Raw genomic sequence first — 27,571 nt, forward strand, 5'->3', positions numbered from 1 at the left:
TGTTCTGCCACCCCAAATGGAGGCTGCTAAGTGGAGTAGCATGCTGTTTCAGGAGAAGAGGGATGACGCTAGCCGGAGTGTTTCTCTGAGAGGCAACACTTCACACTGCAGGGCTTTGCACCGACACCACACCATCCATTTGTCATATAGCCTATATACAGTACATATATTATTTATAGAGGACCAAATGTTTGGTGTATTCATTTGATGAATTTGCTTATTATTTTCTTATTTTTTAAATTTAACTAGGCAAGTCAGTTAAGAACAAATTCTTATTTACAATTACAGCCTACCACGGCCTAACCCTAACCTGGACGATGCTGGGCCAATTGTCCACCTACCTATGGGACCCCCAATATCGGCCAGTTGTGACACAGCCTGGAATCGAACCAGGGTCTGTAGTGATGCCTCTAGCGCTGAGATGCAGTACCTTAGACCGCAGCACCACTCGGGAGCCCGATAATGCTATTCGTAATTCAGCAAAGCTATTGCGCATACTAGTTACTGATTTTTGTGAGCATTTAAACAAAAATAGATGACTTTAAATCAAAGGACCAAGCATGCTAGGTTATATAGTGTTACTAAGAACTAAAACCTTTAGGCGTAAGGACTCCCAATATGGACAAGTCGATACACTTCCAATGCAGTTGTATCATGAAAAATAAAGGCCACATACAGCATGCCGCAGGAGGCTGAGAGAGGAGGCTGTTCCTCTAATCCACTAAGTCACACTCTGAACTGGAGAGAATGCTGAGAATACTGCAGGCTCTGCTCCCTAATTCACCTTCCATAGTCCCCTCTAGTCACTTATGAGCTGGAAGTGGATTAAACTCAAAGACCCCGCCAATGAAACATGGCAGAAAGTTGCATATTTACCAACTAAACGTTCAATTCACTTTCAATAGAAGGTCATCACTTTGAAAGCTTGTTCAATGAGAGATACATCCTCACTTAACATACATTACATGACCATAACTATGTAGACACCTGCTCGTCAAACATTTCATTCCAAAATCATGGGAATTAATATGGAGTTGGTCCCCCCCTTTGCTGCTATAACAGCCTCCAATCTTTCCTCTAGACGTTGGAACATTGCTGCGGGGATGTGCTTCCATTCAGCCAAAAGACCATTAGTGAGGTCGAGCACTGATGTTGGGAGATTAGGCCTGCCTCACAGTCGGGGTTACAATTCATCCCAAAGGTGTTCAATGGGGTTGAGGTCAGGGCTCTGTGCAGGCCAGGCAAGTTCTTCCACACCGATCTCGACAAACCATTTCTGTATGAACTTTGCTTTGTACATGGAGGTATTCCAAAAACTGTTGCCACAAAGTTGGAAGCACAGAATTGTCTAGAATGTCATTTTATGCTGTAGTGTTAAGATTTCCATTCACTGGAACTAAGGGGCCTAGCCCGAATGAAGAAAAATAGCCTCAGACCATTATTGCTCCTTCTCCAAACTTTACAGTTGGCACTATGCCGAACCCAGATTATACCGTCAGACTGATAGATACATGGTGATTTTAGACTTGAGTGCGGCTGCTAGGCCATGGAAACCCATTTCATGAAGCTCCCGACGAACAGTTATTGTGCTGACGTTGCTTCCAGAGGCAGTTTGGAACACAGTAGTGTTCCATTCTGTGAGCTTGTGTGGGCTACCTCTTCTCGTCTGAGCCGTTGTTGCTCCTAGACGTTTCCACTTCACAATAACAGCACTTGTAGTTGACCGGGGCAGCTCTAGCAGGGCAGAAATTTGATGAACTTGTCTTGTTGGAAAAGTTGCATCTTATGACAGTGCCACGTTGAAAGTCACTGTGCTCTTCAGTAAGGCCATTCTACTGCCAATGTTTGTCTGCAGAGATTGCATGGCTGTGTGCTTGATTTTATAAACTTGTCAGCAACGAGTGTGGCTGAAATAGCCGAAACCACTAATTGCAAGGCGTGTACACATATTTTTATATACATTATCTGGAGCATCAGCATTTGTGGGTTCAAAATGGCCAGAAACAAACACTTTCTTCTGAAACTCGTCAGTCTATTCTTGTTCTGAGAAATGAAGGCTATTCCATGTGCAAAATTGCCAAGAATCTGAAGATCTGGCACAACGTTGTGTACGACTCCCTTCACAGAACAGTGCAAACTGGCTCTAACCAGAATAGAAAGAGGAGTTGAAGGCCCCGGTGCACAACTGAGCAAGAGGAAAAGTACATTAGAGTGTCTAGTTTGAGAAACAGACACCTCACAAGTCCTCAACTGGCTGCTTAATTAAATAGTACCCACAAAACACCAGTCTCAACGTCAACAGTGAAGAGGCGACTCCAGGTTGCTGGCCTTCTAGGCAGAGTTGCAAAGATAAAGCCATATCTCAGGCTGGCAAATAAAAATAAAAGTTGAAGATGGGCAAAGGAACACAGACACTGGACAGAGGAACTCTGCCTAGAAGGCCAGCATCCCGGAGTTGCCTCTTCACTGTTGACATTGAGACTGGTGTCTTGCAGGTACTATTTAATGAAGCTGCCAGTTGAGGTCTTGTGAGGTGTCTGTTTCTCAAACTAGACACTCAAATGTACTTGGCTTCTTGCTTAGATTAAACAAATAATAAACAGATGGGGGAAGTTTTGTTGTGTTGAAGGTTGCAATAGTAGTCGTTACAGAGCTCTAGCACTAGACCTGCAGTGAATGTGCAACATACGGAGATATCCTTAATGCTCTGAAGAGCCGGTTCTTTGGAAAGGTTTTAGAACTCCAGGAGGGCCCTCGGTTGCTTTCTGTCAATTCCCCCAAAAATCATATAAAACTACAGGGATGAGGAAAATACATTTGTTGCGAAGTTTACGAGACTTGTGGTCGAGGGCATTGGAGCATTGCATAATGTAATTATAGGAGGGGGACGAGAGGAGTACCTTGGCCCCTACCACTCCACACAAACGCATACATGCACTCACCCCCATAATGAGAATCCACCTCACCAAATATTTCAATTCAAGGCTTACTTAGATTTATTGTAATGCCTAAGTAATCAGCCTGTTCTGACCTACCTTGTCCGCAGCCAGGATTTATAGCTCCCAATTACTGATCTCTATTACCCAGTGTGCCAAGGGGAAGGAAGCCACACTCCTGGACGGAAGGCCACCGCTCTGTCTCACAGCCTGGGTGAACAGGTGCCACCAGGAAGCAACCCCTCCCTCCCTCCATCCTCCCTCACTGTCATCCCACATTACTTCGCCAAGGACTACAGAAAACTTTTAATGCTCCCCTGAGCTTCCGGATGTTCCTTGGTTTGTCTTTACTGTGTCTGGGCTTGCACTATTGTGATAGATGAAAATGTTCCCTTTTCCTTTTTCTTTGGCAGAAAATGATTTAGCGGAGGAGGTGATATACACTACCGTTCAAAAGTTTAGGGTCACTTAGAAATGTTCTTGTTTTTTAAAATAAAAACACATTTTTTTTGTCCATTAAAATAACATAAAATTGATCAGAAATACAGTGTAGACATTGTTAATGTTGTAAATGACCATTGCAGCTGGAAACGGCTGATTTTTTATGGAATATCTACATATGCGTACAGAGGCCCATAAAACTGTCCTTCTTTAGACTAGTTGAGAATCAGGAGCATCAGCATTTGTGTGTTCGATTACAGGCTCAAAATGGCTAGAAACAACTACTTTTTTCTGAAACTCGTCAGTCTATTCTAATTCTGAAAAATGAAGGCTATTCCGTGCGAAAAATTGCCAAGAAACTGAAGATCTCGTACAACGCTGTGTACTTCTCCCTTCACAGAACAGTGCAAACTGGCCCTAACCAGAATAGAAAGAGGAGTGGAAGGCCCCGGTGCACAACTGAGAAAGAGGACAAGTATATTAGAGTGTCTAGTTTGAGAGACAGTCCTCAACTGGCAGCTTCATTAAATAGTACCTGCAAAACACCAGTCTCAATGTCAACAGTGAAGAAGCGACACCGGGATGCTGGCCTTCTAGGCAGAGTTGCAAAGAAAAAGCCATACCTCAGATTGGACAATAAAAAGAAAAGAAAGGGTTGGGTTGGGTTGTGTTTTGGAGGACACATGGCTTTCGACCTTCGCCTCTCCCGAGCCCGTACGGGTGTTGTAGCGATGAGACAAGATAGTAACTACTTCCAGTTGGATACCACGGAATTGGGGAGAAAAGGGGGGTAAAAAAAGATGGGCAAAAGAACACAGACACTGGACAGAGGAACTCTGCCTAGAAGGCCAGCTTCCCAGAGTTGCCTCTTCACTGTTGACTTTAAGACTGGTGTTTTGCGGGTACTATTTAATAAAGCTGCCAGTTGAGGACTTGTGGGGCATCTGTTTCTCAAACTAGACACTCTAATGTACTTGGTCTCTTGCTCAGTTTGCACCGGGGCCTCCCACTCCTCTTTCTATTGTGGTTAGAGCCAGTTTGCGCTGTTCTGTGAAGGGAGAAGTACGCAGCGTTGTATGAGATATTCAGTTTCTTGGCAATTTCTTCCCTTGGAATAGCCTTCATTTCTCAGAACAAGAATAAACTGATGAGTTTCAGGAGAAAATTATGTGTTTCTGGCCATTTTGAGTCTGTAATCAAACCCACAACTGCTGATGCTCCAGATACTCAACTTGTCTAAAGAAGGACAGTTTTATTGCTTGTTTATCAGGGCAACAGTTTTCAGCTGTGCTAACATAATTGCAAAAATGATTTTCTAATGATCAATTAGCCTTTTACATATTTTTCTTACCTTTATTTAACTAGGCAAGTCAGGTAAGAACAAATTCCTATTTTCAATGACGGCCTAGGAACAGTGGTTTAAACTGCCTTGTTCAGGGGCAGAATGACATATTTTTACCTTGTCAGCTCAGGGATTCAATCTTGCAACCTTTCAGTTACTAATACAAAACTCTACCCACTTGGCTTCCTGCCGCCCCAAATTATCCAAATGATAAACTTGGATTAGCTAACACAACGTCCCATTGGAACACAGGAGTAATGGTTGCTGATAAATGGGCCTCTGTAAGCCTATGTAGATATTCCAATAAAAATATGCTGTTTCCAGCTGCAATAGTCATTTACAACATTAACAAGGTCTACACTGTATTTCTGATCAATTTGATTACCCTAAACTTCTGAACGGAAGTGTATGTTTCTCTGCAACAAGTTGTAAATATTGAAAATATGCATCTGAAAATGTCTAGTGCCTCTATACGTTATTAAACAAATCAATATATTGCATCAATAGTATCTTAATATTCATTTAGATTATTACTGATGCTATTAAGACAGATTAAGTGAGAATCAATTACATGCTGTAAACCAAAATAAACAGTATGTACATCAAAGATGTATACATGTCTGAATCTACACTGAACAAAAATATAACGCAAAATACAACAATTTCAAAGATTTTACTGAGTTACAGTTCATATAAGGAAATCAGTCAATTTGCAGTGCCTTCGGAAAGTATTCAGACTCCTTTACATTTTCCCCATTTTGTTTAATGTATTAAATTTGTTGGTTTTTTCCACTCATCAATCTCCACACAATACCCCATAATAACTAATATATATTTTTACAAATGTATTAAAACTGAAATATTACATCTACATAAGTATTCAGACCCTTACTCAGTACTTTGTTGAAGCACCTTTGGCAGTGATTACAGCCTCAAATCTTCTTGGGTATGATGCTACAAGCTTGGCACACCTGTATTTGGGGAGTTTCTCCCATTCCTCTCTGCAGATCCTCTCAAGCTCTCTCAGGTTGGATGGGGAGTGTGTTTATGCACAGCGATTTTCAGGTCTCTCCAAAGATGTTTGATCAGCTTCAAGTCCAGGCTCTAGCTGGGCCACTCAAGGACATTCAGAGACTTGTCCCGAAGCCACTCCTACGTTGTTTTGGCTGTGGCTTAGGGTTGTTGTCCTGTTGGAAGGGGAACCTCCGCCCCAGTCTGAGTGCTCTGGAGCATGTTTCCATGAAGGATCTCTCTGTTTTTTTCTTTTTTTTCTTTTTTTTAACCTTTATTTTAATAGGCAAGTCAGTTAAGAACAAATTCTTATTTTCAATGACGGCCTAGGAACAGTGGGTTAACTGCCTGTTCAGGGGCAGAACGACACATTTGTACCTTGTCAGCTCGGGGATTTGAACTTGCAAGCTTTCGGTTACTAGTCCAATGCTCTAACCACTAGGCTACCCTGCCGCCCCACCCTGTACTTTGCTCTGTTCATCCTTGCCTTGATCCTGACTATTCTCCTAGTCCTTGCTGCTGAAAAACATCCCCACAGCACGATGCTGCCACCACCATGTTTCAGTCATAGGTGAATTGAATCATAATTCCTTTCAGTGATGACACAATACTGGGTGAAGGGACAGTGCACTGCATTGATCCTGTTAACATGGTGTTTAGATAATATGGTTACGTAGTGACAGGCTCTCAGTGTCCATGTAGTGAACATGGGGCCCACCTTGTGGAGGCCAGCAGAGGTGGTACACAACTAAACAAAACCCAGACAAACAGCTCCATATGAAGAGAGAGAGTCAGGCAGAGCCACAGCAGTGTCCTGAGGCAGGCACACAGGGATTACCTCCATGGCTGACACCGATACAGCCGTGATCCGCTGTATCGGTCTGCCTAATCCCTGCCGATCACGGCACACCCCCAGTACCCCCGCTGCGATCAAATGACACCCGAGACAGCAGAGAGGCATGACAAGCCAACCCCGTTACCCAGACTGCTGCCAACCCTCATGGATAGCGTGGGCAATACCCCCTTCCTCCACTGTACCCACCAACTCTCTACTAGTGGGTGGCTCTAGAACATAGGGAAAGGAGAGCAATTCAGTGGAGGGTTTGTTGGTTTTCTCAGGTTCTAAAGAGGGTGGGCTGAGACAGAGCAGGGGACTTGAGCATTAACTAAAAGGGGTCGCTACCACTTTAATGAGCGATGTCATCAGTTAAAAGTGAGTGTGTTTATGCAGTGGGAGAAATACAGTGTTATAAATATTAGGGGAGTTGATATGACTGATTCTCAGAGCAGAACTTCTTATGGCTGCAGGGGCAGTATTGAGTAGCTTGGATGAAAAGGTGCCCAGAGGTGCCCAGAGTAAACGGCCTGCTCCTCAGTCCCAGTTGCTAATATATGCATATTATTATTAGGATAGAATTATTTAGAATTATTATTTGGATAGAAAACACTCTGAAGTTTCTAAAACTGTTTGAATGATGTCTGTGAGTATAAAAGAACTCATATGGCAGGCAAAAACCTGAGAATAAATTCCAACCAAGAAATGGGAAATCTGAGGTTTGTAGGTTTTCAACTCATTGCCTATCGAATACACAGTGGGATATGGCTAATGCTTCCACTAGATGTCAATAGTCTTTAGAACCTTGTCTGAAGCTTCTACTGTGAAGTGGGGCCGAATGAGAGGGGATTGAGTCTATCATGACCTGAACATGCGCTGCGAGCTCTGTTCCATCACACTTCTGAAGACAAAGGAATTCTCCGGTTGGAACATTATTGAAGATTTATGTTAAAAACATCCTAAAGATTGATTCAATACATCGTTTGACATGTTTCTACTGACTGTTACAGAAGTTTTTGACATTGCGTCTGCTTTTAGTGAACGCACTTCGTGACTTTGGATTTGTTTACCAAACGCGCTAACAAAAATAGCTATTTGGACATAAATGATGGACATTACCAAATCAAACATTTTGTGTGGAACTGGAATTCCTGGGGGTGCATTCTGATGAAGATCATCAAAGGTAAGTGAATATTTATAATGTTATTTCTGACTTCTGTTGACTGCACAATATGGCGGATATATTTTTGTCTTGATTGGGCTCTGAGTGCCGACCTCAATTTATTGCATGGTTTGCTTCTTCCGTAAAGCTTTTTTGAAATCTGACACAGCGTTTGCATTAAGAACAAGTTTATCTTTAATTCTATGTAAAACATGTATCTTTCATCAAAGTTTATGGTGAGAATTTCTGTTATTTGATGTGGCTCTCTGCAATTTCTCCGGATATTTTGGAGGCATTTCTGAACATGTTGCCAATGCAAACTGAGGTTTTTGGATATAAATATGAACTTTATCGAACAAAACATATGTATATGTATTGTTTAACATGAAGTCCTATGAGTGTCATCTGATGAAGATCATCAAAGGTTAGTGAGTCATTTTATCTCTATTTCTGCTTTTTGTGACTCCTGTCTTTGGCTGGAAAAACGGCTGTGTTTTTCTGTGACTTGGCTCTGGCCTAACACAATCATTTGTGGTGCTTTCATTGTAAAGCCTTTTTGAAATTGGATACTGTGGTGGGACTAACAAGAAGTGTATCTTAAAAATGGTGTGAAATACTTGTATGCTTGAGGAATTTTAATTATGAGATTTCTGTTGTTTGAATTTGGCGCCCTGCACTTTCACTGGCTGTTGTCATATCGATCCCGTTAACAGGATTGCATCCCTAAGAAGTTTTAATATAGCTTCTGATATCTCTGATGCTAGCTACACATGAGTCATTGTTAATTCCAATGAATCAAATACCGTTTTATGCACCTAGAAATAGAATACTGATAAATCAATGTGGACACTTCAGAATGAAAAAGAAAGGTTGGTTGAAGGGGATGTGGTGCTTGTCTTTCCTGTGGAGGATTATACCATTGCCACTCTTTACTGATTATTCTCAATCATTTACTGATACACTTCTCTAGGCTACAAACAACCTTTGACGAGGCTACAAATTCCCCTCTAAACAGAGTCCTACACCTTTCCAGTGCTTTCAGAGCAGACAAAAACACACATATTTCTATTTCATTGTCAGTATCCTTGACTTGAATATTTCTATAATGGCGGTGACCTATTTCCCATTCAGGACAACAATGACAGAATACCTTTTTGGCAATTTCACTCTGTGGAAAAGAAAGGGCGTAATCCATTTGAAAAGGTGTGCAGCGATCTCCAGTGCCCATTGGATTGGTCACAGCTCAGCAAGCACGATGCCTTCTGCACCGACAGTGTCCCCCGGACCTGCCCCTTCTCTCCACTATTCAAAGTCTTCACACACCTGGCCTCCCTCACGCCATGCACTAGGTACAAGGGCAGCCAGGTTCGTCTGTGCACAATCACAACGGACTGCCACATTCAATTCCAATTGCAGTGATGAAAATATCCCCTCTGCATATTACTGTGGTTATATTCACTACATACGCACACACACGCATAACACACACGCATACCGGCCCAACACAAACACACATACATACACATAACACACACATGTAAACTCACACACACACACACATACACTTTTATACTCATAATTTGCTGCTGCTACTCTGTTCTTTATTTTACTCTTATTATTATCTTATTATCTAACCTGATGCCTCGTCACTTTACCCAGCCTTCATGTACATATCTACCTCGTACCTCTGCACATTGATCTGGTACTGGTACTCCCTGTATATAACTCCATTCTTGTGTATTTTATTTTATTCCTCGTGTTACTATTTTATTCGTATTATTATTATTTTTGAACTGCATCGTTGAGAAGGGCTCGTAAACAAGAATTTCACGGTAAAGTCTACACCAGTTGTATTTGGCGCATGTGACAAACACAATTTGATTTGATTTGAGACAAATTGATGGGAGATGGATAGAGAGATGGAAAAAGCAGCCTTGTTCTACTAATCGGAACATTCCACACCGTGTTCACAACATCTCACCAAACCCGTCGAGTCTATAGCTCCACTGCCCTACCGGTCTCTGACAGAGGAGAGTGAATTCATTAAGATAATAAATTGCACATGTCATATTTGTCATCTTTTCAATCATCGGTTAATGAGGTGAAACATGTGGAAGGGCGTTTCTCTGAGTGAGCTGAGCTGCCTTGGCAAAGGAGCATGGAATGACATCACCCTGACTGAGGGACATTGAGGAGATGCATCTGAAAAAGGGCCTGACATAAAATTTGAATGATACCATGAGGTAAAGTTTGTCTTTATCTGATGTGAAATGTGTACATTTATAGGCATGTGTGATGCCAAATGTCTATATGGATTGGATTCAGCATATTCATGAATACAAATGATCAGAGAGAGAGATGGGGAGAGAGAAAGAGAGATAGATAGATGGAGAGAGAGTAAGAGTCAATCAACTTGGGGGGGTCATAGAGGCTCAGTTAGCTGATACCAATGTAGCTTGATTAGAATATTGTCATACTGCAATTTACAAATGAAAATGAATAGATTTTTCCCTGCCCTGACCTCCATTAAAAGCACTTAATTGTTGATGAGCCATGATGCCATCTGCTATCGATTGGAGAGCATCAGCTTGGCCAATCCTGCCTCATCACAAGGAGGTCATCCAAAGCAATCTGGGCCTATTGAGAGATTGATCAGGTGAAGGGAGCTGGGAGCTGCCACTTGGGCCTACTCAAGGCCTAAAAGTCTGCACCCCAGCCACTGTCCCTCTACGGAGGTTAGAGGAGGGGAGCGTCTCAAATCTAAATGCTAATGTCTTCTTTAAGAGCCTGGATGCCCTTTAACCACTACAGTGAGGAGTGAAGGATGGTTCTCTGTGTCTCGACAGCTCTGTCTTGTCTCTACTCCTGACCCACCTCCAGCCTCCCTCCCACACAGGTTACTGGTACAAAACATTTGTAATAGGATGCAAAGCTGCCCACAGACCAGACATTAATCACTTCCTGGTTGTTATTGTATAAACCAGAAATCATCATCAATTGATGATATATTTCCAGGAGAGCTGATGTAACCATCCATAGCTTTTTTTCAAGGACTACTGCGATGCTCTCTATAAAATATCCAATACCTATTTGCGTAGAACATGTCATGCTGGTTACAAAATTGCTCGTGTTTTGATGTAAATGCTAGCTTATTCTGTTTGAAAGCTTTTTAGAGAACATGGAATCATTTAGTTTCAATTTCACTTCACCAAAATAATTGTAAATCTAATCAAAATCCAACAAAATCGGAATTCTTCCTGAATTATTATACACCAAGGAAAATGACGTCGCGTAGGCCCCTCTGAACGAGACAACCATTAGGAACTCCTCTGGACAATAGAGATAATACGCCTTTTTGCAGCGGCTTGCAGCTCTAGACTGTCCACCATTTTCAACCTTCAGCTGCACAATTCATTCACTTGCTCTCCTGCTTTCACTCCAACTCTTTCTCCTCTGGTCCATTCTTCCTCATACATTTGCAGTGGGGAGTATATTAAAGGCACATTGTGCTACACTATTATGCGTCTTCAGCGCTAGAACACACAGTATTGTGGGCTTCTCCATGGTAACAGAGATCAGAAGGCAAAGGTCAGGCTGGGAGAGAGCTGGTTGAGGTGTAGCTGTGCAGAGCTCGGCTGGCTGGCTGGCGGGCGGGCGGGGGGGGTGGGGTGGGTGGGTGGGTGGGTGGGTGGGTGGGCTGGTTGAAGCTAGGCTCCATGTGGGCCGGGCAGCCTTCCTCAGCGTGCTCATCATCTCCTGTCCTCCCTCTGCTAGCTCTGTGCAAGGTTATCCAGAGTCAATAAACCTTCTGCAAAGGTTAAGGAGACCTATGAGGAAGATATTATGCAAACAGTCAACTCTGTGAATCCGGCAGAACCACACATAACAGACATAACAGGCTTTTGTTCATATTCCATTCTAAACGTGAATTATAGAGAAAAGTTTGGTTTCCCTCGCTCTCCCAGGTTCAAATGACTTATGGTTTTATATGGTAGGATCTTTCCCTTAAAACATCTGACCTTCAGCACTGCTCAATTAAGCATAGTGAAATGAACCTGTTGTCAGTATTGTGATATTAAACATTTGTTCATCCTGGTTTTGAACAAAGACATGTTGGCCACAATCTGATGCAATATCCTAGACAGGCTGAATGAGAATCATCAGACAATTACCTATTCTATTTCACAACAAAACAATATACCAATGGTAATAATGTATCAATATAACAATGGTAATAATGTATCAATATAACAATGGTAAAAATGTATCAACAGAACAATGGTAATAATTTATCAATATAAAAATTGTAATAATGTATCAATATAACAATGGTAATAATGTATCAATTTAACAATGGTAATAATGTATCAACAGAACAATGGTAATAATTTATCAATATAACAATGGTAATAATTTATCAATATAACAATGGTAATAATGTATCAATATAACAATGGTAATAATGTATCAACAGAACAGTGGTAATAATGATACTAATACTAATACTATATAATAATAATTATGATTATAAATTCTATATTTTGGTATTTCAGTCTCAAGGCTGCTCCATATGTACACAGATGTGTTCTAGGACATGAGATAAATGAAAAGCGTTGCAACACACAATCACTACGCCAAGCTATGAACAGTGAACAGTCCAATAGATGGACAAACAAAACTAAGACCAAGAGAGAATGAATTAAAGAAACTGTAGTGGTTAAGTGAAAGATGATCTGAGAAGAGGAGTGTTTAGTGAAGCCTGAAAGACAGTGAGTCTGAGTTAGGGACAGAGCAAAGAAGAGTGTTCCACCTGCAACAAGGCTCCATCTCCTTCATTGTAGACAGAGGTTTGACTTAGGAGGGGAAAAGCCATCAGTAAAACCACAGCAGATGAACAGTAATTGGCAGCAGGATATTACCCAGAGAAGCTCCATGTTTGGATGACCCTTGGCCTCCAAATCCCTCAATAATGAAATTATGTCAAATTATTTATACCAATTAAATTGAAATTGTAACACATTAACCTCTAAAGCGAGGATCTCAAGGTGCTATGCAGTGAGGCCGGGGTAAAACACACCAGGATCCTCCTCACACATATGCCACACACATCCTCCGTGTGGAGCGCTGCGCAGCAGGTTGCCAAAACCGAAGTGCTCGTCACTCTCCACCCACTCTTTTTCATAATACCCAATACAACAAAACAGCACACAGTATCGCAGGCAGCGAACACAACCAATCTGTGGTGAGGTTCAAAAGGCAGACCTTCAAGGGGAATGAAATGCCCCAATTGATTGTCTGTGCTGCTTTGGTCCACCCGCGCAGTGATTCTCCAATCGATATCTGGGAGATAAGCAGCCATCAGCGGCCGACATTGGTGATGTACAACCAGCACGTCTGCATGACAGCAGGTCAGACAACCTCTCTGCCTTGTTCACACAACATTCACAACGTTTCAGCCTGAGGAAGGACAATGAGGGCAAAGCCGTGTGTCCTTAGTAGAAACACACCAGCAGTAACGGAAGGTTAGCTATGTGTTGTGTGTTTATTCCTCCGCATTACGTCGGCATGGAGGAACCAGTGAACATCTAAGGTTTGTTGCCCAGAGGGACACAGTGGTTCAATCACAGAACACACCAGACAGAGTGGATCAGGGATCTAACATAGGTACTAGGAGACATAGCTGGTCCTTGTCCTTCTATTCATCTCAGTCATCTCCCACTTATAATCCTCCTCTTTTGATGGTGCGATAGTGTAGCTGCTTACGGGCTAATCAGCTGGTTTTATCTAGTCAGGGTGACTGTCTCACCAGTTTCTAGAGGACAAAGACACACAAGCTAATTACTCACCGTAGGCCAGGGGTTAAAGGGTTAAAGCTGTAGAAGGTGAGAGCAAAGCACGGCGCCACGGCAACAAGGATAAATTACCCAAAAAGTGACCGCTGTTATCGCTCTGTCTGTTTTCAAAAAACAATAATGAAATAAATAAAGGAGAAAATGTCTGGGAGAAAATGAAATGATAGCGTGGCGGTGTTTTGTGAAATTGTGCTGTCAAACGTTTTTCCTTTCTAATTTCCTGGAGTGAAAATGATGGAGCATCTGCGCTGACAGCTGAATGAGAGAAGGGAAACAAATTCACCTCACAAACATTTTTAAGCAACATTTCTAAATATTATATAACAATTATTCCATGTGAAATGACAATTGACAGATACAGTGACCTTGTGTCAGTAAAATGTTTAGCCATGGACATTTATTGACTTGTCAAGGATGACATGTGCAGTACAACAAGTGCAGACCACATTCACATACTGTTAACTAGGCAACAAACCTTGTTAACAGGTTTGCTGCCTATTGTCCCTTTGCTAGGGCCTACAGATATAGGGTCTTCATTTGATCACCCTGTTGCAGGAAATGTAAAACTTGTAGTGTCATTGAGGTTTAAAAAGGCTGCTGAAATTTGTAATTTCCACTTTGAAATTTCAGACTTGATTTTCCCTTACGAAAAATGTATCAACCCCTACAAAAATGCCCATTAATTATAATCCACATAATAATTCACATTTCCTGTTGCTGCAGGATTATTTTCCTGCTGTAGCAAACTGTCTCAAATTAAGATCCTACATCTGTACATCTGAATTATTCTCCCAAATGATTGTTGAAATATGTAATTGTGTCACGTTCTGACCTTAGTTCCTTTGTTTTGTCTTTTGTTTTAGTATGGTCAGGGTGTGAGTTGGGTGGGTTGTCTATGTTAGTTTGTCTATGATTTTCTATTTCTGTGTTTGGCCTGGTATGGTTCTCAATCAGAGGCAGCTGTCAATTGTTGTCCCTGATTGAGAACCATATTTAGGTAGCCTGTTTTCCATTGTGTTTTGTGGATGGTTATTTCCTGTTTAGTGTTTTTGCTTCACCTTTCAGGACTGTTTGTTTGTCGTGTTTGTTATTTTGTCTAGTGTTGCATATTTCATTAAATAATATGAACACTTACCACGCTGCACCTTGGTCCTCCTCTCCTTCCCCAGACGACAAGCATTACAAATTGTCACGCCCTGACCATAGAGAGCCCTTGGTTCTCTATGGTGTAGTAGGTCAGGGCATGACTAGGGGGTGTTCTAGGTTATATATTTCTATGTTTGGTGCTCTTGGTATGGTTCCAAATTAGAGGCAGCTGATGTTCGCTGTCTCTAATTGGAGATCATACTTAAGGGTTCCCTGTTCCCACCTGCTTTGTGGGATATTATTTTGTGTTTGTGCCTGTGCACCACGTAGTCACGTTTCATTGTTCGTTTATTGATTTATTGTTTTTGCTTTAAGTTTCACTTTTTGAAATAAATATGTGGAACTCAACAGCTGCTGCGCATTGGTCCCGTTCTTACGACAACCGTGACATAATATCCCACCAACCAAGGACCAAGCAGCGATGGGAAAAATAAGTTGGACCTGGGAAGAAATCATGGAAGGACAGGAGACCCTTCCTTCGCAGGAGTCGCAGAGGACGCAAGAAGGAAGGTGACGACGCCAGGGACCGCGGCCACAGAAACCCCAATACATTATTTTTGGGGGGGACACATGGAGCTGGCGGCTGAGCAGAGGGAAGAGCCAGAGAACATCTGGGATTAGATAGAGGTGGTCGGTCGACCCAAGGAGAGTACCAGAGCCCGTCCGGGAGTCGATGGAACAGTGTGAGGATGGATACCGGAGAATGGAGCTGGATAGGAGTATGCGGCAACGCAGGCGTTTGGAGGAGCGTGTCATCAGTCCGGTGAAACCTGGGCCGGCTCCACGCATCTGGCCTCCAGTGCGCCTCCCCAGTCCGGTATGTCCTATGCCTCCTCCTCGCACTCTCCCTGAAGTGCGTGTCCCCAGCCCGGTATGTCCTGTGCCTGTTTCCTGCACTCACCCTGAAGTGCCAGAGACGGTCAGGGAGGCATTAGGGAAGATAGAAGAGAGATGAGAGAGATGTTGTGCAAGTGTGTTCTGCTCAGCATCCGACCAGGGGATCCGGTTAGCAGCCTGGTGCAACTTGGTCTGGCTCCACCCTTCTGGCCTCCAGTGCGCATTCACAGTCCAGAGCATCCGGCGACGGTCCCCAGTCCAGAGCTTCCGGCGATGGTCCACAGTCCGGAGCTTCCGGCGACGGTCCACAGTCCGGAACCTCCTGCGGCGGTCCACAGTCCGGAACCTCCTGCGACGGTTCACAGTCCGGAACCTCCAGCGAGAGTCAACGGTCCGGAGAGTCCAGGCACGGCGTCCAGTCCCGCTCCAGGGCAGGAGCCTCCCTCTGCGCCGGTGCCCAGTCCAGGCACGGCGTCCAGTCCCGCTCCAGGGCAGGAGCCTTCCTCTGCGCCGGTGCCCAGTCCAGGCACGGTGTCCAGTCCCGCTCCAAGGCCGGAGCCTTCCTCCAGGCACGGCATCTAGTCCCGCTCCAGGGCAGGAGCCTTCCTCTGCGCCGGTGCCCAGTCCAGGCACGGTGTCCAGTCCCGCTCCAAGGCCGGAGCCTTCCTCTGTGCCTGTACACAGTTCAGGCATGGTGGCCAGTCCCGCTCCATGGCCGGAGCCTTCTTCTGCGCCGGTGCCGAGTCAAGGCACGGCGTCCAACCCAGCTCCATGGCCGGAGTCCTCCTTTGTGCCGATGCCCAGTCCAGACACGGCATCCAGCCTGGGCGCGATGGCAGGATCCGGGGTCTGGGCGGGGGCTACGACCTGCACCGGAGCCGCCACCGACACAAATCAACCACCTATCCTCCCCATTTGTTTTCAGGTTTTGCGGCAGGAGTCCGCAGCTTTGGGTGGGGGTGTACTGTCACGCCCTGACCATAGAGAGCCCTTTGTTTTCTATGGTGTAGTAGGTCAGGGCGTGACTATCGGGTGTTCTAGGTTATATATTTCTATGTTGGTGCTCTTGGTAGGGTTCCAATTTAGAGGCAGCAGATGTTCGTTGTCTCTAATTGGGGATCATACTTAAGGGTTCCCTGTTCCCACCTGCTTTGTGTTTGTTCCTGTGCACCACATAGTCACGTTTTGTTGTTTGTTTATTGATTTATTGTTTTCACTTTAAGTTTCACTTTTTGAAATAAATATGTGGAACTCAACATCCGCTGCACCTTGGTCCCGTTCTTACGACAACCATGACAGTAATGGTATTTCAACAACGATTTTATGAAAAGTGCAGTGTGATGTCTTGTCATGTGGATTATACTCAGTCTTTCAAATGATTAAAGACACGATATTCTCAAGAAAATGGACTAATACACTGCATTCTATCTAGAAATTCAAATCTGTGTCAGTACCTGCTACCTACACCGATAACCAAATGAGGTCGTTCCAGAGATCTGACCTATGAAACACAATAACATTAATAGTACACTGAATACAAATAAATACTGTATGTTTACATACTCTACATCACAATTACCACTATAGAAATCCATATTCCCTGACATTTCTGAGTTGCAGCTAGTGAATTGTTCTGAAGTCCCTGGGATATTGTGTTTGTTATGTCCCTGTGTAGGGAGGCCTCATAGGGAGAAGTGGAGATGGCTGTGTGGAGCCCTGGTGTGATGGAACAGACCCGGTAGCGTCCCGGCAGCTCCCAGGCAGAGCTGTCACTTCCCTCCCCTGTTACAGGTGCTCCACACAGGGGAACTGGCAGTACTGACGGACGCCTCCTCCCAAGGATTTATGGGAAATGACAGCTCCAGCTAAATAAAGCCAGAGAGTGGCGAGGGAGGGAAGGACACGGAACTTCCAAACGACCAGCACACAGGGGCTGACACTATCTGGAATTTATTTCCCAAGCTCTGACTGGCAATTTAGTTCCAAAATGTGCTATTCGTACTGTAGGCCTTAGAAACAGAGCAGAGTGGAGCCCCCAGCCCCGGCCTTCTCCTACACACCTCTGTGTTTGTGGGTAATGGTCTACCAGGTCTTTTTTCCTCTGTGTTTGTGGGTAATGGTCTACCAGGTCTTTTTTCCTCTGTGTTTGTGGGTAATGGTCTACCAGGTCTTTTTTCCTCTGTGTTTGTGGGTAATGGTCTACCAGGTGTTTGTGGGTAATGGTCTACCAGGTCTTTTTTCCTCTGTGTTTGTGGGTAATGGTCTACCAGGTCTTTTTTCCTCTGTGTTTGTGGGTAATGGTCTACCAGGTCTTTTTTCCTCTGTGTTTGTGGGTAATGGTCTACCAGGTCTTTTTTCCTCTGTGTTTGTGGGTAATGGTCTACCAGGTCTTTTTTCCTCTGTGTTTGTGGGTAATGGTCTACCAGGTCTTTTTTCCTCTGTGTTTGTGGGTAATGGTCTACCAGGTCTTTTTTCCTCTGTGTTTGTGGGTAATGGCCTACCAGGTCTTTTTTCCTCTGTGTTTGTGGGTAATGGTCTACCAGGTCTTTTCTCCTCTGTGTTTGTGGGTAATGGCCTGCCAGGTCTTTCTGCTGGTGAAAATCACATTTGCTACATGGCTGACTCTCAATGAATTATTTCACATTTCACTTACTTACCTTTTTAAAGGTTAATCTATTCTACATCAATAACGTCAAAGGAACATTTCACAGCTACAAATGAACGGTCCCCCTTCTTCTAACTAACTCTAAAGGCGTAGAGCATTGGGGTGCTTAAAAACTCAATTTCAAACTTCATAACTTAACATAACCATTCTGCAGCATATCTGAATGCACACGGATCGCCAGGCGACTGATTTTCTTTGCATTTAAATATGGACTATTTTTAATTGAGCAGAAACTGCTGTGTAAAACAGTGCTGAACTAATACTGGGGCTGAAATATCATTACACTGATGGAAGCCGGCCTCTATGACTTTTATTGGCAGCATGCAGAATAAATGTTCAATCCAGACACATCTATGGCTGCAGAGGCAGAGTAATCGACTTTTCTGACAAAATGGTGTGGAAAATGACGTGTTATGCCTAAATCCAACCTGGTGCACAAATGGACACAGTATCAGTCAGATGCACACCAGCATTGGCTTTTTCACAAATGTGATTGGGCGGATGATACTGGAGGACTGATGTGCTGGACCAGTGCTTCAGATAAAATGACCATTTTCAACCATGTCATCTAGTTCCAAAAATGTCTGCACATTTTGTTCTGTCTAAATAAAATGATGGTTCGGGTCCAAAATGTTGCTGCATGATATACTCGCATTATCTTCCCACGTACACACATCAATAATGATACATGCAGATCAAGTAAGATTTAAGAAGACGTGAAATTGAAAATCTAGAGATTCAACACACATTTCTGAATACAAGAAATGTGAATATTAATGATGTATGAATACGAAAAATAGAGTGCTCCCCCTAGTCTAAATGTAACGTACAAGTATAGCAAACTGTATATCTCTGTATTAGTGATGCAGATGTTTGGCCACAGACATTTAGAATTCTCTCCCAAGGAGCAGCAGCTCGCCTCTGTCCTTTTTCCAAACAGATATCCCGGCGTATTGACAGGGTTGTTGCCGGAACGCGGGGGAGCAGCGCTCTCTCAACATTTTTCAATTTGAGAATACACGGTGCTGGTAAAACTACTTCTGGAAAATGTATTCTGATAAATTCTAAATCAATTATATTTAATGACTACTAAAATGCTATGAAAACCATAGAATGTTAAACAAAATAAATAGTCTATGTATAGCAGGCCAGATGTAAATGCTAGTTTCTTCCCCGTCTTTTTTCTGGCAGTGGCAAGAATGATGAAGAACTGTAAGCTATGTGTGTGCACTGCAAAAGCCTGTCAGAGGCGTGACCACTTTGGCCAATCAGAACGTTGAAAAATAATCACTAGCAGTTCCTATCATAAACACCATGAGAAGCCACCTGTTCACAACCACAAGCTTTAAGAGGCACGTCCACAGCGGATCAGGCTGGCCAGAGCCTCTTCCTCTGGGATTCGGGGAAGAAGACATTTGCATCCTGTGCCAATTCTTCTCCCTCCTGTGTGCCTCCACCATCAATGGCTTTGGGGACATTCTTCACAGTAGGGGAGAACATGTGCCACGCGAGCTGAGACCACTGCTTAAGGGACAGATCGCAATTTACTGGGGGGAGGCGTGGTCCAAAAATGTCACACTTGTTTTTGCTGTGGGGATGGTTGTGTGTTTTTTTATTGGGGACAGGGGATGGTTGTGTGTTTTTTTATTGGGGACAGGGGAGGGTAGTGTGTTTTTCCTCGGTTTACATTCTCTCTTTTGCAGGTTTTACTATATAATGTCTTCCATCCTAGCCACATTTTGTCATGTGCTTGCATCCACATACCCTATACCAGGTGTTTAGGTACTTCCCTTATGCACTACACTTTTCCGTGTGCTAACTTTTACTATCCCGCAGGTCAGTATAGTCTACCAGTATCTATCCTGCCCCCTATCCACCATTCATAGTAAAAATGGTAGGTGGATCATTTTTCCAGATCTGCAATAGTCTGACTATACTGAACGAAACATGTAAAGTGTTGGTCCCATGTTTCATGAGCTGAAATAAAAGATCCCAGAAATGTTCCGTACACACAAAAAGCTTATTTCTCTAAAATGTTGAGCACAAATTTGTTTACATCCCTGTTAGTGAGCATAATGCATCCATGTATGTCTGTAATAAAGAAAAAGAATCTTTCTGATTGGCTGGGCCAGGCTCCCCAACGGGTGAGAGGGACGAAATACATAGATTAGAGCCAAATGAATATATTTCAATTGACTGATTTCCTTATATGAACTGTAACTCAGCTAAATCTTTGAAATTGAATGGTTCTATATTTTTTTTAGTATCGAATTATATTATATAGAATTATGTATTCTATAGGCTACATCTGTCGGTAAGGAAACGATGACGTCATTTACATTTTGAGCTCCCTCACCTAAAAGAAACAGCACTACACCACGGCGTATTGATTGGCTAATGTAGTGACCTATTCAAGCCGGGCAAGCTGCTTCCCCAGTGCGAAGCCAAAGGGGCGCAGACCAATAAACTAATATTAATCATCACATTAGGACACAGTTAAACATTGATTACGTAAAGGACCTTTCACTGGGTGTTTCAACTCTGACTCCAGACTAATATGAGTTCAGTGATCCCCCTGCTCCCCAACACCCTCTTCCCTGTCATTTTCACTATCTCTATATCTTCCAGGAAGACCACACAGTATCTCACTCACATACACACACACACACACACACACACACACACACACACACACACACACACACACACACACACACACACACACACACACACACACACACACACACACACACCAGGCTGATCAAGCGCATGGTCACTCTGCAGTGAGGCAAGCTCTTTCCTCATTAGGCCGCATACTCTCCAAAAAACAACAACACTCTAATCACTGTCACCAGACCTCAGCTGAAAAACACATAATTAATGTTGTGCCCTGCCTCAATCGGCTCCAATACTAAACAGATTTGTTGTTGTTGTTGTGTGTGTGTGTGTGTGTGTGTGTGTGTGTGTGTGTGTGTGTGTGTGTGTGTGTGTGTGTGTGTGTGTGTGTGTGTGTGTGTGTGTGTGTGTGTGTGAGAGACTGTGTGGTGTTCCTCCAGGCTGCGGCTGGAAGATATAGAGGTAGTGAATATGACAGGGAAGAGGGCGTGCACGAGCACGTGTACATTTGTAGCCTGTCAATGCAGAAGACCCCCTAGGGACCGGAGATTCTCAAGCCATCCCAATTCCCCCCCCTCCCACACACACACACACACACACACAAATCCAACATCAAAACGACCTGCTGGTAATATTTGTCTTTCCCCAGTCTACAGTAAGATAACAGAAAAGCACTTTGGTTCCTTTTGTTTCTGTTGTGGTATCTACCTCTTTTGTTTCTTTTGTGGCATCTCCCTATGTTGTGGTATCTCCCTCTGTTGTTTCTGTTGTGGTATCTCCCTCTATTGTTTCTTTTGTGGCATCTCCCTCTGTTGTTGGGTCTGTTTTGTGGCGATGAGTGTCTGCCCGCTCTCACCTGAGGATCACCCTCTTATTTCTCCTTTACCACTTTATTAACTGGAATGGACTATTCTATCGCAGAGAAGATTTATTTCGGGTTTTTTCCTAAAGACAGTTATTAATATCATAAATATTTGATGCTACTTTGTGTGACCCTGGAGAGACTGACAATGAAAGGGGAAGGCGAGGTATGAAGGTTAACGCTGGGGGACAGGCTGATTAAATGTATACGGGGTGGCTGGGCACACACAACCCCACGCAGGGCCCGTTAAACTTTCTAATGAAATGGACTAAATAAACAATGTAGTCATAGAGCATGTTTACAACAGACCCCGTTGAAGACTTTGGGGCATGTTCCTGCCTACATTGGAGTTGTTCTGCGAGATAGAACTAATTCTGTTCCCTCCTGATAAGCGACCTCCAAAATGTTGCAAATGAAGTTGTATGGTAATGCTTTTCATTTCCTCAGTGGCTCCCTGCCCTATAATTAGCATATTTTTCACAGGGGTCTGCAGAGAAACTACCCTGATGAAGACAGCTTGGCTGTCGAAACGTTGGTATTCAATTTTTGCATCTGAGCTCCTAGAGTGTGCGGCTCTCTTTTATTTTCAAGTCTGCAGAGAAACTACCTTTCAAAGCTCTGTTAAGAATACAATTCAATTCTGTTTTTGTTGTCTTATGGCAGTGGAAAATAACAATTTCCTTCAGTTTCTGTTTACCATATTGCTTTGTTGCAGAGAGTGTGTAAACCATACATCTTGTCTGGGCGAGACTAATATACCATCTTAACCAAAACATCAAACATAACATTCAAATATTTATTATGGAACCTAAAAGTAACTCTAGTGAACCAACCTCTCAGAGAGAGAAAACCGAGTGGTAAATTAACTAAATCAAGCTAGCACATATTTGCAAAACAAGTAGGCCTAACAGCAATCCCCAGCAGCTTATACTTATACCGTAAGAAGTTGGCATATGTGGAGATACCGTTGCCCGCTTATTAAAAGTTTTGTAATTGCTGATACCCAATACCCAAAGGTCTGCTTGAGAATTCAGAAAATAAATGGAAAAACAGCCAGAAAGCTCAAGGAGCAGAACCCTTGAGTGAGTAATAATTTAATCAGCACATCTGAATGTTTAAACGAGTCAAGAATGCAACATTGATGTACCCCGTGAATATACTTTCCCTTACATCCAGCCATGGTTGAATACTTCTGGCCAATGATTTGAGGCCGACATATCTACTTTGACTTTGCCGTGGTCTAAAACGCTCCCCCAACCAACGCTCCTCATGCATAAAGTGTAATTAAGCCTAGAGAGAGTGAAAAGACTACCACAGCCATACCCAATATGATTGGTACCGGTTACCAGTGATAATCAGTACTATAAACTGGGTGGCTCAATCCCTGAATGCTGATTGGCTGACAGCCGTGGTATATCAGTCCGTATACCACGGGTATGGCAAAAGCGCACTAATTACATTGGTAACCAGTTAATAATAGCAATAAGACACCTCTGGGGTTTGTGGTATATGGCCAATATACCACGACTAAGGGCTGTGTCCAGGCGATGCTTCGTGCCTAAGAACAGCCCTTAACCGTGGTATATTGGCCATATACCACACCCCCTCATGCCTTATTGCTTTTTTTTCACCTTTATTTAACCAGGTTGAACATGTTCTCATTTGCAACTGTGACCTGGTCAAGATAAAGCAAAGCAGTGTGACACAGACAACAACACAAAGTTACACACGGAGTAAACAATAAACAAGCCAAAAACACAAGAAACAAGTCAATGACACAGTAGAAAAAAAGAAAGTCTATATACAGTGTGTGCAAAAGGCATGAGGAGGTAAGGCAATAAATAGGCCATAGGAGCGAATAATTACAATTTAGCAGATTAACAATGGAGTGATAAATTAGCAGATGATGATGTGCAAGTAGAGATACTGGTGTGCAAAAGAGCAGAAAAGTAAATACAATTTTAAAAAGTATGGGGATGAGGTAGGTGGATTGGCTGGGCAATTTACAGATGGACTATGCACAGGTGCAGCGATCGGTAAGCTGCTCAGATAGTTGATGTTTAAAGGTGGTGAGGGAAATAAAAGTCTCCAACGATTTTTGAAATCCGTTCCAGTCACTGGCAGCAGAGAACTGGAAGGAAAGGCGGCCAAATTAGGTGTTGGCTTTGGGGATGATAAGTGAGATATACCTGCTGGAACGTGTGCTACGGGTGGGTGTTGTTATTGTGACCAGTGAACTGAGATAAGGCGAAGCTTTACCTTGCATAGACTTATAGATGACCTGGAGCCAGTGGGTCTGGCGACGAATATGTAGCGAGGGCCAGCCGACTAGAGCATACAGGTCGCAGTGGTGGGTGGTGTAAGGTGATTTGGTAACAAAACGGATGGCACTGTGATAGACTGCTGAGTTTGCTGAGTAGAGTGTTGGAAGCTATTTTGTAGATGACATTGCCGGAGTCGAGGATCGGTAGGATAGTCAGTTTTACAAGGGTAAGTTTGGCGGCGTGAGTGAAGGAGGCTTTGTTGCGAAATAGAAAGACAATTCTAGTATTGATTTTGGATTGGAGATGTTTAATATGAGTCTGGAAGGAGAGTTTACAGTCTAGTCAGACACCTAGGTATTTATAGTTGTCCACATATTCTAGGTCGGAACCATCCAGGATGGTGATTCTAGTCGGGCGGCTGGGTGCGGGCAGCAAACGGTTGAAAAGCATGCATTTTGTTTTACTAGCGTTTAAGAGCAGTTGGAGGCCACGGAAGGAGTGTTGTATGGCATTGAAGCTCGTTTGGAGGTTGGCTAGCACGGTGTCCAAAGAAGGGCCAGAAGTATACAGAATGGTGTCGTCTGCGTAGAGGTGGATCAGGGAATCGCCCGCAGCAAGAGTGACATCATTGATATATACAGAGAATAGAGTCGGCCCGAGAATTGAACCCTGTGGTACCCTTAAATGGAATATGCTGCTAGAACACATAAATAATACACAGAGAATGGCATTCACTTAACAATTGGCTTTTTCCTTTAACCGGCCTTTCAAAACGCTTTAATAACGGCTCAAGTTATGAAAATGATGTCCCAAGGCTGAAGAAGGAATACATAATAGCTTTCTTTTTGATAGTCTGTCTGCTTATAAGAATGTAGATGTATGCAACTAAATGTTTTCCAGCACATAAGGCAATTTGCTTTCCATAAACATCTTCCTCTAAGAAAATAATGAGGGAGAAAAGAAATGGGAAAAATGCCTTAGTGTTACCAGGAGCATTAACAACTTCTCAGTAAAATAAATTATGAATTGTGCATGAAAGCTGCAGGCAAATTCCAAAATGAAAGTTATATTAGTTGAGAAAGCTTATAGGACTCTTGTCGGGAGGTTTTTTTGGGCAGTCTCTTGGTGTTCTGAATGTCATACTGTACCTCTGAGGATGTCTCAGGTAACTTCCTTTGGGTTTTCAGAGGCTCTGGTGACTGTGTTATGTAGGCCACTCAGACGTCAGGGCCTTTGATAGGTATTGATCCTACGCCCTCCTTGTCACATAAGTGGGAGGTAAAGTGGGGCCTTGCAAGAACAAAGCACACACTGATGGAGAGATGTTGTTGTTGTTGTTGTTTCTAAAAGAGGATGCTTCTGTGAAGTTGACCAAAAACACTGGGTTCAGGCCTTTTTTGAGGGCATGCTGAAAGGGGAAGTGAGTCTCTCTCTCTCTCTGTCTCTCTCTCTCTCTCTCTCTCTCTCTCTCTCTCTCTCTCTCTCTCTCTCTCTCTCTCTCTCTCTCTCTCTCTCTCTCTCTCTCTCTCTCTCTCTCTCTCTCTCTCTGTCCTTGGAGCCATCGATCTCTGATCTCTCAGTTCTTTCCCTGAAGGCATTCTTTCTGGGAGTGTTCATCACATGCCAAACATGTGTATGACATCTAAGTGCTCTCACAGTCTAATGATTCTGGGATTAGCTGACACTTTCTATGCCATGTGAAATGTAAACCGTTTCGAGTCTATGACCTAACCTGGTCATGTGTGTCAATACAACACACGTATTCTACAACAGTTCGTTTACATTCAAGATATTACAAGAGGACCATTAAACATAGATTTGTTATAATCCTGTAACAGGATACTGTAGTCCAACCGAAACACATTTTGGACAGAGAATACATGCATGGGTCTATGGTACATAAACTTTAAACTGTCCATGGGAATTCCAGTTCTTGTCCCTTTTGTTAAAGCTGGAGTAGAAAAGCCCGGGGAATACCACCATAACACATGTAAACTGTAAGCTGTTCCCCATCCCAAGCATGCTGCTGTGAGTCAGACTGTGGCATTAGGGCCAATTGGATGTGTTTAAAGTATAGCAGGGCTGTAGATACCACGCCTGGCTCTCCCCTGCCTGCATTACCACTGGAGCTGATGACAAGTGCAGAGCAGCCTTGTTGTGTCTTTAATACAGCGGGAGTATTCTCCAGGGGAAATGCAATCTGTGTCCTCCGAACGGCATTACCCCGCGTGTCTACCGCTATCACATTATACTCACCAAGCTCCAAATGGGAGAAGGAAATAGGAAATCGCCTCAGCCAGAAATGAACCAGAAGCATAATCAAAAAAATGTATGTGACATCAGTACAGATCTGCACCCAGCCCAGACATCCCCTAGCTGAGCACTAAACAATAAGCAGTGGAATTGCTTGGGATTCTTCAGCGGTTGAAAGAATGTACGCCCCTTTTTTCACCCCGAGGCATCTATTGGCTTATACAAGCTTAGACGTTTAAGATATGAGATAAAAGGGGTATGCTACCCTGATATGTTTTTCACCCTGCCTTTATTGCCAATAGAAGGAGACCGCAAGAGCAGAGAAATCCCCAAAGCATTCAAGAGACCTCAGTTTCTAACATTACTAAAGATCTGTCAAAATACTCTCACCACTATAGCTGGAATCATCCAAGCTAAAAGAGTCCTGTTCCATATGTATCATCACATGTATGACAGTGAGTCAGAGAATAGTGTAGATAGTATAAAGAGTGCAAGTATCAATATTGTATACAGTGATGCAGTAAAAGTATACTATACAAATACATATAAGGCACATACTAACACTCAATTCCACATACACACACTTCTACACTTCCCTTAGTAAAATAGTCTGCCTGTGAGAGACAAAGACACAGCACATAAGAGGATCAAGTTAGGTAGCTATGTATGTGTTTGTGTGAGCATGCTCTGCACACATGCGTGTGTGTATCAGCGTTAAGTCCCTGTGACTGAGAGGTGAAAGGACTGTTGTACTCACAGTTGTGCTCGTTTCCCTGTGGTCTGTCTGCTTGTCAGAGTTTCATCCTCTCAGCGGTCTGGCTATCCCTGGGCTGGGCAGGGGGCTTTCTGTTCCTCTGCACTGGACGAGGTGTGGTAGAGAGACTTAGCTACAGACAGAGAGAGAGATGGAGAGCAAAGGAATGAATGCGAGAGAGAGAATCAGAGAGAGAGAGAGAGCGACTGAGAGAGTGAGGGGTGTCCTGCGATTGGCCTGTGAGTCCGGGAGAGGGAGCGTTGGTCTCAGTGGTGTCAGAGTCACGAGCGCTGAGTCTGTTTGCTCCTATTTAAGAGGCAGTACAGTCAGCCGCTGCATGGATTCCAACAGCACACACTGCTAACGTAGGCACGCTCACTGGCTGCTGCTCACACGCTGCATCCACATCACAGTCAGGGAGGGAGGGAGATAAATAAGAAGAGGTGGAGAAAGGAGGGGGGAAGTGATAAAGGGAGGCAGACAGATACAGAGGGCCAATGACAGCTTCAAGCTGAAGCTTCTCCTTGGCTTCTCATCAATGACAGGTACTGAACAACAACAGAGAGAAAGAGAGAAAGAGAGAGAGAGGTAGGTA

At 43.5% G+C, this 27,571-nt stretch overlaps 1 protein-coding gene across 3 annotated transcripts in view; it reads right to left on the reverse strand.

The window, feature by feature from the left end:
- The window catches only part of LOC135554375 (RNA binding protein fox-1 homolog 3-like), a 460,460-nt gene extending 433,258 nt beyond the window's left edge, over positions 1 to 27,202 (reverse strand). For all 3 annotated transcript variants that reach the window (XM_064986655.1, XM_064986656.1, XM_064986653.1), the window contains exon 1: positions 26,980 to 27,202. The gene's annotated coding sequence lies outside the window, so the exon portion shown is untranslated. The remainder of the gene's footprint in view (positions 1 to 26,979) is intronic.
- Between the last annotated feature and the right edge of the window lie 369 nt (positions 27,203 to 27,571).

This window comes from Oncorhynchus masou, chromosome 14 (assembly GCF_036934945.1).
Source record: "Oncorhynchus masou masou isolate Uvic2021 chromosome 14, UVic_Omas_1.1, whole genome shotgun sequence".
Lineage (NCBI taxonomy): Eukaryota > Metazoa > Chordata > Actinopteri > Salmoniformes > Salmonidae > Oncorhynchus > Oncorhynchus masou.